At 32.2% G+C, this 12430-nt stretch overlaps 1 pseudogene; it reads right to left on the bottom strand.

Annotated features, from left to right (window-relative positions):
* Window positions 1-7391: 7391 nt before the first annotated feature.
* On the bottom strand, window positions 7392-11630 carry LOC125813621 (putative late blight resistance protein homolog R1A-3; annotated as a pseudogene).
* Window positions 11631-12430: the final 800 nt, after the last annotated feature.

The raw sequence follows: 12430 nt of genomic DNA on the forward strand, positions 1-12430 counted from the left end.
TCATGAGTTGGAATATTTCATGGTATTACTTATCCGATCTAATTATTTATATGAGATAACTTATCCAAGTATTTTAAATATAAATAATTAAATAAATGATCTCGAAATTAATTAATATCCTTAACAAAATATATAATAAAATAATCATGCATTTTACTATGAAATTATTTATCTCTTATTCTCTGTTATAAATGACCCTTGCATATACGCACAATCAAATATTTATTTACTAGGGCTAATCATTTCTACAATAACATCTCAATATAATTCTTATTTCAAGAAAAACAAATTAACTTTCATATTATGTTATGCTTATATATTCTGACATGTTATACATTTCAATTGTCATATCTAAACAAACAATATCATCATAAATATATAAGTTTGATTGTATATTAAAGTCTCACTATCGATAGTTAGACAAAATTGGCAACGCAGGTGACCTTTTTTGACTTCAAATATAAATATAAAGAAAACATTATAAAATGTAAGATGATACTTTTTAGGGTTTTAGATATGGTAGAAATCATAAGATTTTGTGTTAGTGGAAGTTGAAATTAAGAAAGTGGTTTCATTAATCTAATGACTAATACATTGTTTTTAAAAACTAATTATCAGCTTCTCCCCACTATGATATTTGTGTTGTCCATGTGCGTTGAAAAGTACTTAGTTTCTACTCACTTCCCATTATCAAGGGCCCTTAATTAAAGTTGAGAGCTTCCTAGACCTTTCTATTTTTCTAATTAATATCATCATGAGTACTAAAAATCATAGTGGAAGGTATATTTTTTAAAATTAAAAAAAATTAGTTGAATCATCATGGAAAGAGTATACTTGTGTCGCTCGATGATCGGATGTGCAATCTTCAAACTTCAGGAATGTTTATTGTAAGTAAGTATTTGCCCACAATTTACTATGATATCTTGATCTAATATTAAAGATTTCACTACAAGAAATTCGACATATATGATAAAATTATATGTGTGACGGATTTAGAATTTTTAAAAGGAATTTTAACCTCCATAATTATTTAAGACCATTTGTTACTATATATATTTGTACTTCCCCCTATTTATTGACCAAAATAAAAAGGGGAAAAGGTCAAATGTACTTCTAAATTATTTAAAATAGGTTAATTTTATCTTTTATTATATTTTTTACTTAAAAATGTCCTCAAACTAGTAAAATAGTTTTTAAAAAAAATATCCTAACAGTATCTCCAAAACAAGAAAAAATGGATCAATTTTATTCTCGTACTATTCGGAGCTAGGTTGGTTCCTTTAAATAAATTCAAAAACAAAAATGACTTTCGGAAGTCGATTTTCACAAACTAATTTTAAACAAAATGACTTTTAGAGGTTGATCGATATTTGATTTATTGCGCTGAATATACTGACCTCAAGAGGTCGATTTTGTTATAACAAAATAATTTAAAATATATACTTTTCGGCCTTTTAATTTTCAGACTAGTTTTACATTGTTTATGATAAATTGATAAGTCATACTCCCTTTGTTTCAAAAAAGAATGATTTACTTTCCTTTTTAGTTTGTTTAAAAAAGAATGACCTGTTTTCTTTTTTATAACATTTTAATTTCAGCATTCCACGTGTGGCATGCTTAAGGCCACAAGATTAAAGGGCAATTTTGTATATTTGACATAACTTTAATTTAGGACCACAAGATTAAAAAATCTTCTTTATTTTCTTACACTTCCTGCCAAGTCAAACTAGATCACTCTTTTTGAAACGGAGGGAGTACAATGTATCAAGATATTGAATTTTTTATTTTTTATCATATTATTCTTAGAGTGAGTCAAATAAAGTCACTATTATTCATGTAAAAGTAAATTTTAAATAGTTATGGAAAGAAATGCATGTGATAGAAATAAAAATTCAAACCTAGTGTATAAGGATTTGGAAAAAAAATGTTGTAGGTCATCATTCATAAAATAAGAAGTGTTTATATGTATAAACTACTTTTTTTTTTACATTATATGTTATTATATGTCTTGTACATTGATCCCCACCCCTAGGGGTGTACAAAACCGAACCGAAAATCGAACCAAACCGCAAACCGAGTCAATCCGAAAAAAAACCCGACTAGTGGTTTGGTTTGACTTGGTTTGGTTTTGAAAAAACAAACCCGACTATATTTGGGTTGGTTTGGTTTTAACTAAAAAAAACCAACCCGAGACCAAACCAACCCGACATTATATATATATTTTAAAAATTTTATTTTATGCATAAAAATATTTACTTTGATATAATTTTTAAATATTTCTTATACTTTTTCATAGTTTTTATCTTTTAATATATTATTTCAAGTTTGAAACTTAGAACTATGAATGAGCCAATAAAGATTATAGTCTACAGATGTTGGTAATTATAATAAAACTTAAATCAAAATCAAATTAATACTAATGCAAAAAAATAATCAATTCAACACTAAGAATGACAATAATATTGAATATTTGTTCTTTAGTTTTACATTGGTTTAGACAATTAAAATACATAATCTAATTTTAATTTCCTTTAGTATTTAGTCATGTAACTAATACTTATTAAACTTAATTTTAGCATGATTTAGTACTTTTAAATTATGATCATTTTCATTATGACTTGTTAATTTGCAATATTTGTTTTACGCGACCTCATTATTATTATTTTTGTTGGATATTTTAGTGTCATTAATCATATCATATTGTGTTATATTTTTAAGAAACATCTTAGATAGTTGTATTTTGGTAGGACTAAAGAAATATTTGAAGTATAAGTAAATTATATGTTTGTATGAATACTTTACCGGAAAACCCGAAACAACCCGAAAAACCGAAAAACCCGAAAAAATCCGAAAAAACCCGAGGTTGAAAAATCCGAGTTTTATTGGTTTGGTTTGGTTTATAAATTTAAAAACCCGACACAAGTGGTTTGGTTTGATATTTGAAAAACCCGAACCAACCCTGCCATGTACACCCCTACCCTCCCCTAAATAAATAAATAAAAGAACAAGGGGAAAGTTGTGCTATTTTGAATAATCCAAGGGTAAAATTAATTTATTTATTTTTATTTTGGAGTAACCATTAGTAAAAAAAAAGGTATTTTTGAACTGTTTTACTAGTTGAAGGACATTTTTTAGCCAATAACATAATGGCGAGGACATTTGCGAACCAAAAATATAATGAAGAATGAAACTGTCTTGAATAATTTAAGAATATACTTAAAATAACAAGTAATAGGTAGATCAATCACAAGTAACAAGTAAATCAATCACAAGTATTAAAAGGCATTAAATCACAATAGTCGTCAACTCTTGCCGGAATCATTTCTCATCGACTTTATATCACATCACTAGCTGGAATAATTTTTCTTCGGATTTATATCATATTACTAACCAGTACCATTTCCCTTCAACTTTGTATCATTTCACTAGCCGGAACCATTTCCCTTCGGGTTTATATCATTTCACTTGCCAGAAACATTTTCAATCGGCTTTACATCATTTCACTAGCCGGAACCATTTTTCTTTGGCTTTATATCATTTCACATGTCTCATCACGGTGTTCAACAATCAATGCACACATGCAATTTCACACCATAAAGAAGAGACAACAATTCAAGCAATTCAAGTCTACATTCATGCCATCAAAGCATTTCATCAACCAATCAAATAGAGGCCACAACAAGAGAATTCACAAAATATCATTATCAATGCAGTGACTTTTCATTAATCTTTTTTTTATTCATTAAGATTAATCAAGTGGAATAATGAACCCTTCACCTCGTTCCCATTACTCCCCAACACACATACAATGAAGGGAATACACAAATTCTACTAAATTTACAAGGTTTAGGAGATCACTTTCCTTAACTCAATCAACTAGTCAATCCAAGACTTGAGTCTTGCCCTTCTGAATGACGTCCAAAGTCACACAACATATTTCAATCAAGTTTCATATTAAGATTCCAGAAACAACAATACCCAACTGATATATTTTGAAAAATGGGTCAATCAAATAAGGTTTAAATAGCGAAATCTTTACTTAAATATGTTAGCGAAGACATTTGGAACTCATTAGTGAAAATCATATTGAAAAAGAATTAAAAATCAGTTCACAATCTCAATTTTTGTTTAGAACTTAAGTTCTTGAAGAACCTTGTCATTTGCCAATCAAAATCTCAAGTTTTGATGTTGAAATCCATAAATAATTAAAGAAAATTAAAATGAAGTTTTAGGGTCACAAAATCTTATCCAAAATATTTAGCACAAGAATTCTCTTCAAAATCATCTCCAAGGGTTTTACCCAGCTCAGAATTAGAAAATGGGGCTAAAACCCGAAATTTGCAGGTCAAAACCCTCCTCTGATGTCGCAAAAGCAGCCATGGGTTCGTTTTGATAAAATTTAGCCTTGGAGATCGTGAACATACCTTCAGTTAAGCGAAGGTGACACATCCCATCACGACCGCAAAGGTCAATGGATTGCCCTCTCACTAACGTGACCAATGCTTCGTTGAAGCGATGCTCACTAAAGCGAGTAATCCTTCGCTAAAGTGAATCACACAAACAACAGAAATATTAGGCAACTATCAAATCATCAAATGGACCCTTCGAATTCGTTCGAAACCATATATACAAATCATATATGAAATTTAACTATAATCGACGTTCCAGACTCAATGAAATCGTCGAAATACGAATCTGGGTCTACTTGATCCAACATACGTGAAGTCACAAAAAACTAACATAACACTAAAAGGGTGAAAACAAGCTCGAGACCTCTCAAAAATCAATCAAGACCTCACTTAGGCCTAAAATGATCCCTCGAATCCAAGGAACTCTTGAAATTCTGATTCGAGCATCCGAACACCAAATATTGACCAAAAGTCAACCCTAAGGCTAAAATCTCAACACTTTCCAACTTTAAACCTCAAATCCTCAAAATGACACCAAAACTTTCAAAACTTAAACAAGAAAGACTCGAGGTCGATATCGGAAGAGATAAAATTGTAATTTCATGAAACTTTTAAAAAATGATCAACCGGGTCATTACACTTTTGTCCCCCTATGCCTACAATTGGGATGACATCTAGCTCATTTGTACCCTTAATCAGATACTGAATCTTTTTTGTGTCATTCCCAAAACCCACTATCTCCTCATCAGTCAATGGATTGCTATTTCGAGTTGACAGGTGTTTAAATGAGGCTACCATATAGCAAGGCACCACATCTCAGTCATCTGCACATTGATTTGTTTGATCTCTTTTGAGATTGTAGGAAGTGAGCAAAAAATATGCAAGAAACCATTATAGTCATGAGCAAGAATAGAGTCAATGGCAACCTCATCTTCATATGCTAAATTGATGGTACGTATCTGAAGATATTTAGGAATTTTATGTTCATGGTGCACCTTTGCGACATCACTAAAAATGGATGATAAAAATGACAACTCCTTCTCTAAAATGGATATAAGAGTTGATAGCTCTTTCTCCAAATTATCTAAAAGAGGTTTTATCAAAAAATCTAAATCAGATTCAAATTTCGGCATCTCATTCAGTTTCCTTATAAGAGAATCCAGAAAGTTCAATCCACAAACAGTGGTAACTGAGATGGAGTGAATTTTAAAGATTTGTAGTAAGCCTCTACTTGTGCCTTCAGATCTTAGTTTTCTCCAAAATCTGTATCGAGCAAAGACTTCTTTTGCTAGTGTCATCTTTGTTTATAGAGCTAGGAAGAAGTTTTTCAATGACATATAGAACATCACCTGTTTGGGATAAGTTATGCTGAGATTACTTATGCTAGAATTAGTTATTCTGAGATTATTTTTTATCAGACTGTTTTTTTGTTGTACTAAAAAGAATATCCATTGCATACTTCCTAAAAGTAAATTATTTATTTACAAAATACCCTCTCCAACAAAAGTTTTGATTACTCAGCCAAATTTTCAACAGAAGTTTTTACCGCTTAATCAATTTTTTCTACTGTTGTCTATTTTCATGCAGAATTACAATTTTCACTTTTTATAGTATACAATTTGCAATTTCCTTCCCTGTGCCATTCATTTAAATTGGACTCATTTGCCTCGTCATAAAAAAATATTTGCTCTAAAATACAGGATCGTTTGATTTATTTGATCATATCGTAATATAAAATAAAATTATTTTGAACATTAAGATATGAATAAAATATCTTTTAAAATTGCCCTTACGAGTTGGAATAACGGAAGAATTAGAAGCAACACGCATAAAACATATCACCTGACTTTTGTTACTAATATTTAATTTGTACTATTAGTTAGCATGATCATGTGAATATTGTCTTAATATTACACTACATTTTTAAATTGCTATAATCCTATATTTAATAGTATAAGATATTGTAAGTACAAGCAAAAGGTACAATGGGTTTGAAGGGCAATTTTATCATTTAATAAGTTTATCACATGACAAATTATGATGGAATTATTATACCACTTATGGGAAGGGATAACTTATCTCGGTACTAATTATTAATTCCGGGATAAGTTATTCCAAACTTCCCAACCAAACAACAAATTAATGGCATCTATAATTTTATCCCGGGACTATTTATTGTTATTCCTCACACTAAACGACCCCTTAGAGTCTTATAATTCACACAAGTAAATCTTATTTTTGTTGGATAAATTCAGAGACGCCACCATTGTCCTCTTGGAAATCTGAGTAGGGGTTTGAGAAGTGATATGTGTCTGGCTTCCTATGATGGTCAAACTCTTTAAAAGTATCGTTGCACCAATGTCAGATCCTCCAAAAATGCAATATGTGAATCGAACACGGAAGTGATGACATTTTTGAAGAGAGTAAACAACATAGATAGCTTTTGTACATGTGTCATACATATCATTTGGTGTTAAGCTACCAAAATCTTTGAATCTACAAATCAGATTTCATTCAGGAATACTCATCTTTCAATTCAACTTAGTATTCTCTGCTGCTAAATATCTAAATTATTGATTGATGATTATTGGGAGGTGTTCTTTGTATTCAACAAAAAAAAAAAACTTGTGTACATATAGAATTTTGCAGGTCTCGTGCTGCATATAAGTTCGTAAGATGAAGGGATTATAGAAATTAATAACCACCTAATTACAAAAACAAAAGGAAACAATGCTTTTGACAGTGATACAGAAGGCAACAAGAAATCACAGTTAAAGACCATCTGATAAATAGAGCTTTGGTCAATCAAAACAAACTTAGCAATCGGTAGTAGTGTTACAATATAAGAGGATGCATAGGCGTTACAATAGACTGTGTGCTTTTGTTCCAGTTTTCAAATTCAAACAAATCCTCGTGCTCAATTAAGCGAAAGCAAGCATCAAATTCCATTGTTGACAAGCACATACTTGATTGATAGCCGACTTATATTCCTGAATTGAACATATAGTTTGCCATTAGATGCATATATATAGATACTGAAAAACAGAACAGATTTAGGAATTTGTTTCTACTTACTTGGGTAGTGATAACAATACGGTCACATCCATCAATGGCTTCGACTTCTTCCTTAATTCTCACAGCTGAAGCCTCCAGAGATTTGTTGTACCACTTAATCAACTTAATTTGTTTCAGTGTTGGAATATCTGCAAAGCTAAGGGGGATCTCCACGAGGTCGCTTATAACAAGTGTTTCAAGCAGGGGAAAGGATTCCTCCTTGAGATACTTAAGAACACCAGTTTCAACAACTTTAGTTTATGGAACGTGACATCTCCGAGGCACCAATCTCTAATTTGAACACAATCGCATAATTGGAGATACTCCAAGTTTAGTAGTCCCTCAAGGAAGGAAGTCAGGTTTTCTATACGAGTCTCAATTAGTACCAACTTCTTTAAATTTGAAGGCAATTGTAACCCAGATACAATGAGGGGCAACTCAACGGAAAGGTGAAGTATTTGAAGCTGGCTAAGATTCTCCAATGTGAGACAAAAAGACCCTGCAGAATCATTATCGCCCCGATATTCAAATTCGATGTGAAGTTGTTGAATATTAGGACACCTCCTTGATAACACATCCACCCTATCAATTGGAAATCTAATAATATTCTTTAATATACTCAAATTTTCCAATTTAGAGGATCCTTCAAACAACCCCTGCTTATCCTCTTCAAAATCAAATTCAGCTCTCCAAATCTCAAAATGCCTTAATTTTTCCGTTTCCCAAAAAGACGCGGGTAACATAGGTGGCCACTCACTATTCACAATTAAAGTTTCAAGATGGGGCAGATGTGATTCTGGATGAAAATAGAATTTAACTGTCGAAACTGCAAGGTACTTCAGGTGATTTAGTGGTTTCAATGTAGCTGTCGACAAATAACGCACTTTATGGGAACTCAAATCCAAGACCTTAAGAAGTCGCAATTTAAGAATTTGACAGAAGGGAATCACATCAATAAATTCTCCATCATTTATCGTTATCAGTGACCTCAAGTGTTGGTTGAAAGGCTTCCGTGTTTTGGATCCGAGAGATGCAAACTTGGAAAGCTCTTTACTGAAACTATAGCTCACTCGACTTTCCTTCCATTCAAAACGTTGAAGCTGGCTACAATGCCCCTTCACTGCCAAACCGTTCTTCTCTACTCTTCTCCAAGCAAAAATGAAGAACTACATCATGAACCTGACAATATTTGACCTTACCATTATATTCTTTCTTTGAAACAATTACCACGTTATTGCTAATGAGATCCATCAAGCAACCTTCAGCAGATTCAATGTTCTCCACAAAGTCTTCCCTATCCATCAACTTATCAATTTAGACACTGGAATTCTTGCATCCTCCGAAAACATCCCCATATAAAGAAGACGAGGCTTTAAACAATCAACTAAGTTATCAAAACTCAACTGCATTGTAGCCCAACTATATTCTTCGGACTCACGATCAAGATAGTCAAATAAAGAATCTTTCACCTCATTCCACCAAGAATCTTCCATTTTCCTTTTTTTGATTATTCCAGCTACCAAGACAACCACTAGAGGCAGTCCTTTGCATTTTTCTGCAACTGCTTGACTCACATCTAGTAGGTCAGGCGGACAATCTTCCTTTTGAAACACTTTATTCCGCAATAATTTGCAACTCTCTTATGTTGTGAGGAACATAAGAGAATAGGGATCAGTATGGTACTTGACTTGCTCACCCACTTTCTCAAGCCGAGTTACTATTATTCTGCTTCTATTTCCAACATCAGGAAAACAAAACCTTAAGTCATCTCATGCCATAAAATCCCACATATCATCCAATACAATGAGATATCTCTTGCACATTAAGCTTTTCCTCAACTCATCAGCAAGGATGTCATCCTTATCTCCCTTATCCTTGGAACTGGTAACTTGACTCAAAATCTCTTGTAATAGCTTTCTCCGGTTATAAGTTTGGCAAACAATGCACCATGCCCGAACATCAAAATGAGAAAAAGTGTTGTCACAATTGTAAACCTTTCTAGCAATTGTCGTTTTCCCTTGTCCCCTCATGCCTACAATTGGGATGACGTCTAGCTCATAAACCTCTAATCAGATACTGAATCATTTTTTTTGTGTCATTCCCAAAACCCACTATCTCCTCATCAGTCACTGGATTGCTATGTCGAGTGGGCAGGTGTTTAAATGGTGCTACCACATAGCAAGGCTTAAGAGCAACGTCTGCTAACCACATCTCAGTCACCTGCGCATTAATTTTATTGATCTCTTTTAAGATTGTAGGAAGTGAGCAAAAAGTATGCCAAAAAACATTATACTGAGCAGGAATAGAGTCAATGGCAACTTCAACTTCATATGCCAAATTGATAGTACACCTGTGAAGATCTTGAAGAATTTCATGTTCATGGTGCACCTTGGCGACATCTCTGAAAATGGATGATAAAGATGATAGATCCTTCTCTAAAATGGATGTAAGAGCTGATAGCTCTTTCTCCAAATTACCCAAAAGAGGTTTCATCAGGAAATCTAAACTAGATTTAGATTTCGACATCTCATTCAGCTTTCGTATAAGAGAATCCAGAAAGCTCTATCCACCAACAGTGGGGAACTGAGATGGAGTGAATTTTAAGGATTTATAGTACGTCTCCATTTGTGCCTTTAGATCTTTAGTTTTCTCAAATATCTGTATCGAGCAAAGACTTATTTTGCTATTGTCTTCTTTGTTTATAGAGCTAGGAAGAAGCTTTTGAATTACATATGAGTTAATATCTCAAATGCTCACTCAACTTTAAGTTGTTTATTTAAAAAGTCACTCAACTTTGTTTTATAACTCAAAAGTCTTTCAACTATTGATGTTTTACTTAGAAAGTCACCCAACTATTTATATTTCACTTAGAAAGACATTCAATCAATTTAAATAATTTTTTCATTAAACTTTATCTTAAACTATTTTTAAAGAAATAATAAGATATCTATTTTAATTATTTTATTGACCTGCTCCAATTATTTAATTATAATCTTTCTAAAAATAACGTAAAAAATGTAGCCAAAAAAAAAAGAAGCTTTTCGCTTCTAGTAATTGTAAAACTAGAAATAAATTGTTAAAAGATTACCAAAAAGAAAAATTGGAATTTGATAAGAAGTATAATTAAAAAAAAGGGGCAGTAACGATCTTCTACTATTTTTTTTAATGAAAAGGTAGTAAAAAACAATAATTAAAATAAGCATCTTATTTATTTTTTAAATAATTTAATTATTTTTTGTATTTTTACAAAATTTAATGAAAAGAATATTTAAATTGATTAAGTGACTTTCTAAGTGAAATATAAATGGTTAGGTGACTTTCTAAGTGAAACATCAATAGTTGAGTGACTTTTGAGTTAAAAGATAAAATTGAGTGACTTTCTAAGTAAACAATCCAAAGTTGAGTGACATTCTAAGTGAACTATTCAAAATTGAGTGACCATATGAGATATTATCTCAATTACATATAGAACATCACCCGTTATAGCTAAAACCTTGTCCATAACCTCATTCAACCAATTACCGTTAATTACATGATTTGCCACATCAACATCAAGGAAAATCAACAAGAACTCTATTGCTACATCAATATTTCGAGCAGAGTTATTATTAGGAAAGTTCTTGAGTGTTTTGTTTCTGAGATACATCAGCAGACTATGGAGATGATGAAAAAATTCTTTTGTAATTTCTTGTCCTTGAAAGTTCTTGATTGAGTAAACTGGGAATCCTTTAATTCACTGAGAAAAATCTTCTTCATTTCCAGCTCTACTAGCACAATCAAGAATAATACATATGGAGGTTTATCAAAGAGATAATACTCATATGTGTCGACCTCATCCTCATCTATATCATCTACAAAATCAGAAACAAGGATAACTGAAACAGCAAGATAGAGTTGTCCCTCGTTGTTAGCCATGAACTGAATTCGAGTCTCCAGACATTCCAGCTTCTCATGGTTGACGTAACCATTTATCTCTGTGTCATATAAGTATCTCAAAAATCCCATTTTCTTTTGAACAATTTTCAGTTGTTTTGTAAATTTGTGCATTTCAAGGTTTTCTTCAAGAGGGACATACCTAACTTTTTCCAGTAAAATCATCCATACATCATTTAGATTCTTGATCCTTCTCAGGTGATCTAACATTTCCTCAATTTCATTTTGAGCCATCTTCTAGTTAATCCATCATCGTTACTAAGAGGGTAGGGAACTAACCATTTACTAAGAGTAAGTAATGACTCATTATGTAGGTATACAGTTTATATATGAACATTATATTATATAATCATAACAACAATACTATAGTGCATAATAGCAATATACATATACTGGGAGAAACTACTAAGATCTAGAAGACACATTACTACTTACATGATAGTGATCGGAGAGAGGTTTCCCTTTCGGGAGTCCCCGAGTGACTTTGTAGCTACTTCAAAAACTAAACACTCACTCTTTTAACAAACTCACTTCACTCTTTTTTTTTTGAAGGGAAAGAAATATGTAAAGCTAACTCTTAAAACTAATTCTTCTTCCTTGCTATGCTCCGCTTGCTCTTGCTCTCTACCTTCTTCTTGCAAATGGTTTAGTATTTATAGGCGAGGATGGTTTTCTCCGGATTTAAAATTGGGATTTCAAAATGTTGAATAGTCTTTCTTTTACATGCCGGGTGCTCTTTGGGCCACATTGTCACATGGCTTTGAAAAATGTTTCAAATTTTTTCGTCCTCTTTATTTGTCAGTTCTAGACTAGTGGTGTATTACGTCATGGCTTACCTGCCTTTCTTTGTCTTTTTTCTTGATTCATCATTGCTTACGTATTTTCTACGTGTCTAAGTTGTGTAACGCTATAGAGTCGAAACTCATCCCTGAGTCGTTGTCTTCGTTTGGGTCTTGAGAAAATTGTTCTAGGGATAGATTGTATTCACTTCCGTAATGATTACTTCCTGAATATTCCGTGTCTGGAGTTTCTGG

Source organism: Solanum verrucosum, unplaced genomic scaffold, assembly GCF_900185275.1.
Source record: "Solanum verrucosum unplaced genomic scaffold, falcon-dt-bn FXZP01000235.1, whole genome shotgun sequence".
In the NCBI taxonomy this organism is placed as follows: Eukaryota; Viridiplantae; Streptophyta; class Magnoliopsida; order Solanales; family Solanaceae; genus Solanum; species Solanum verrucosum.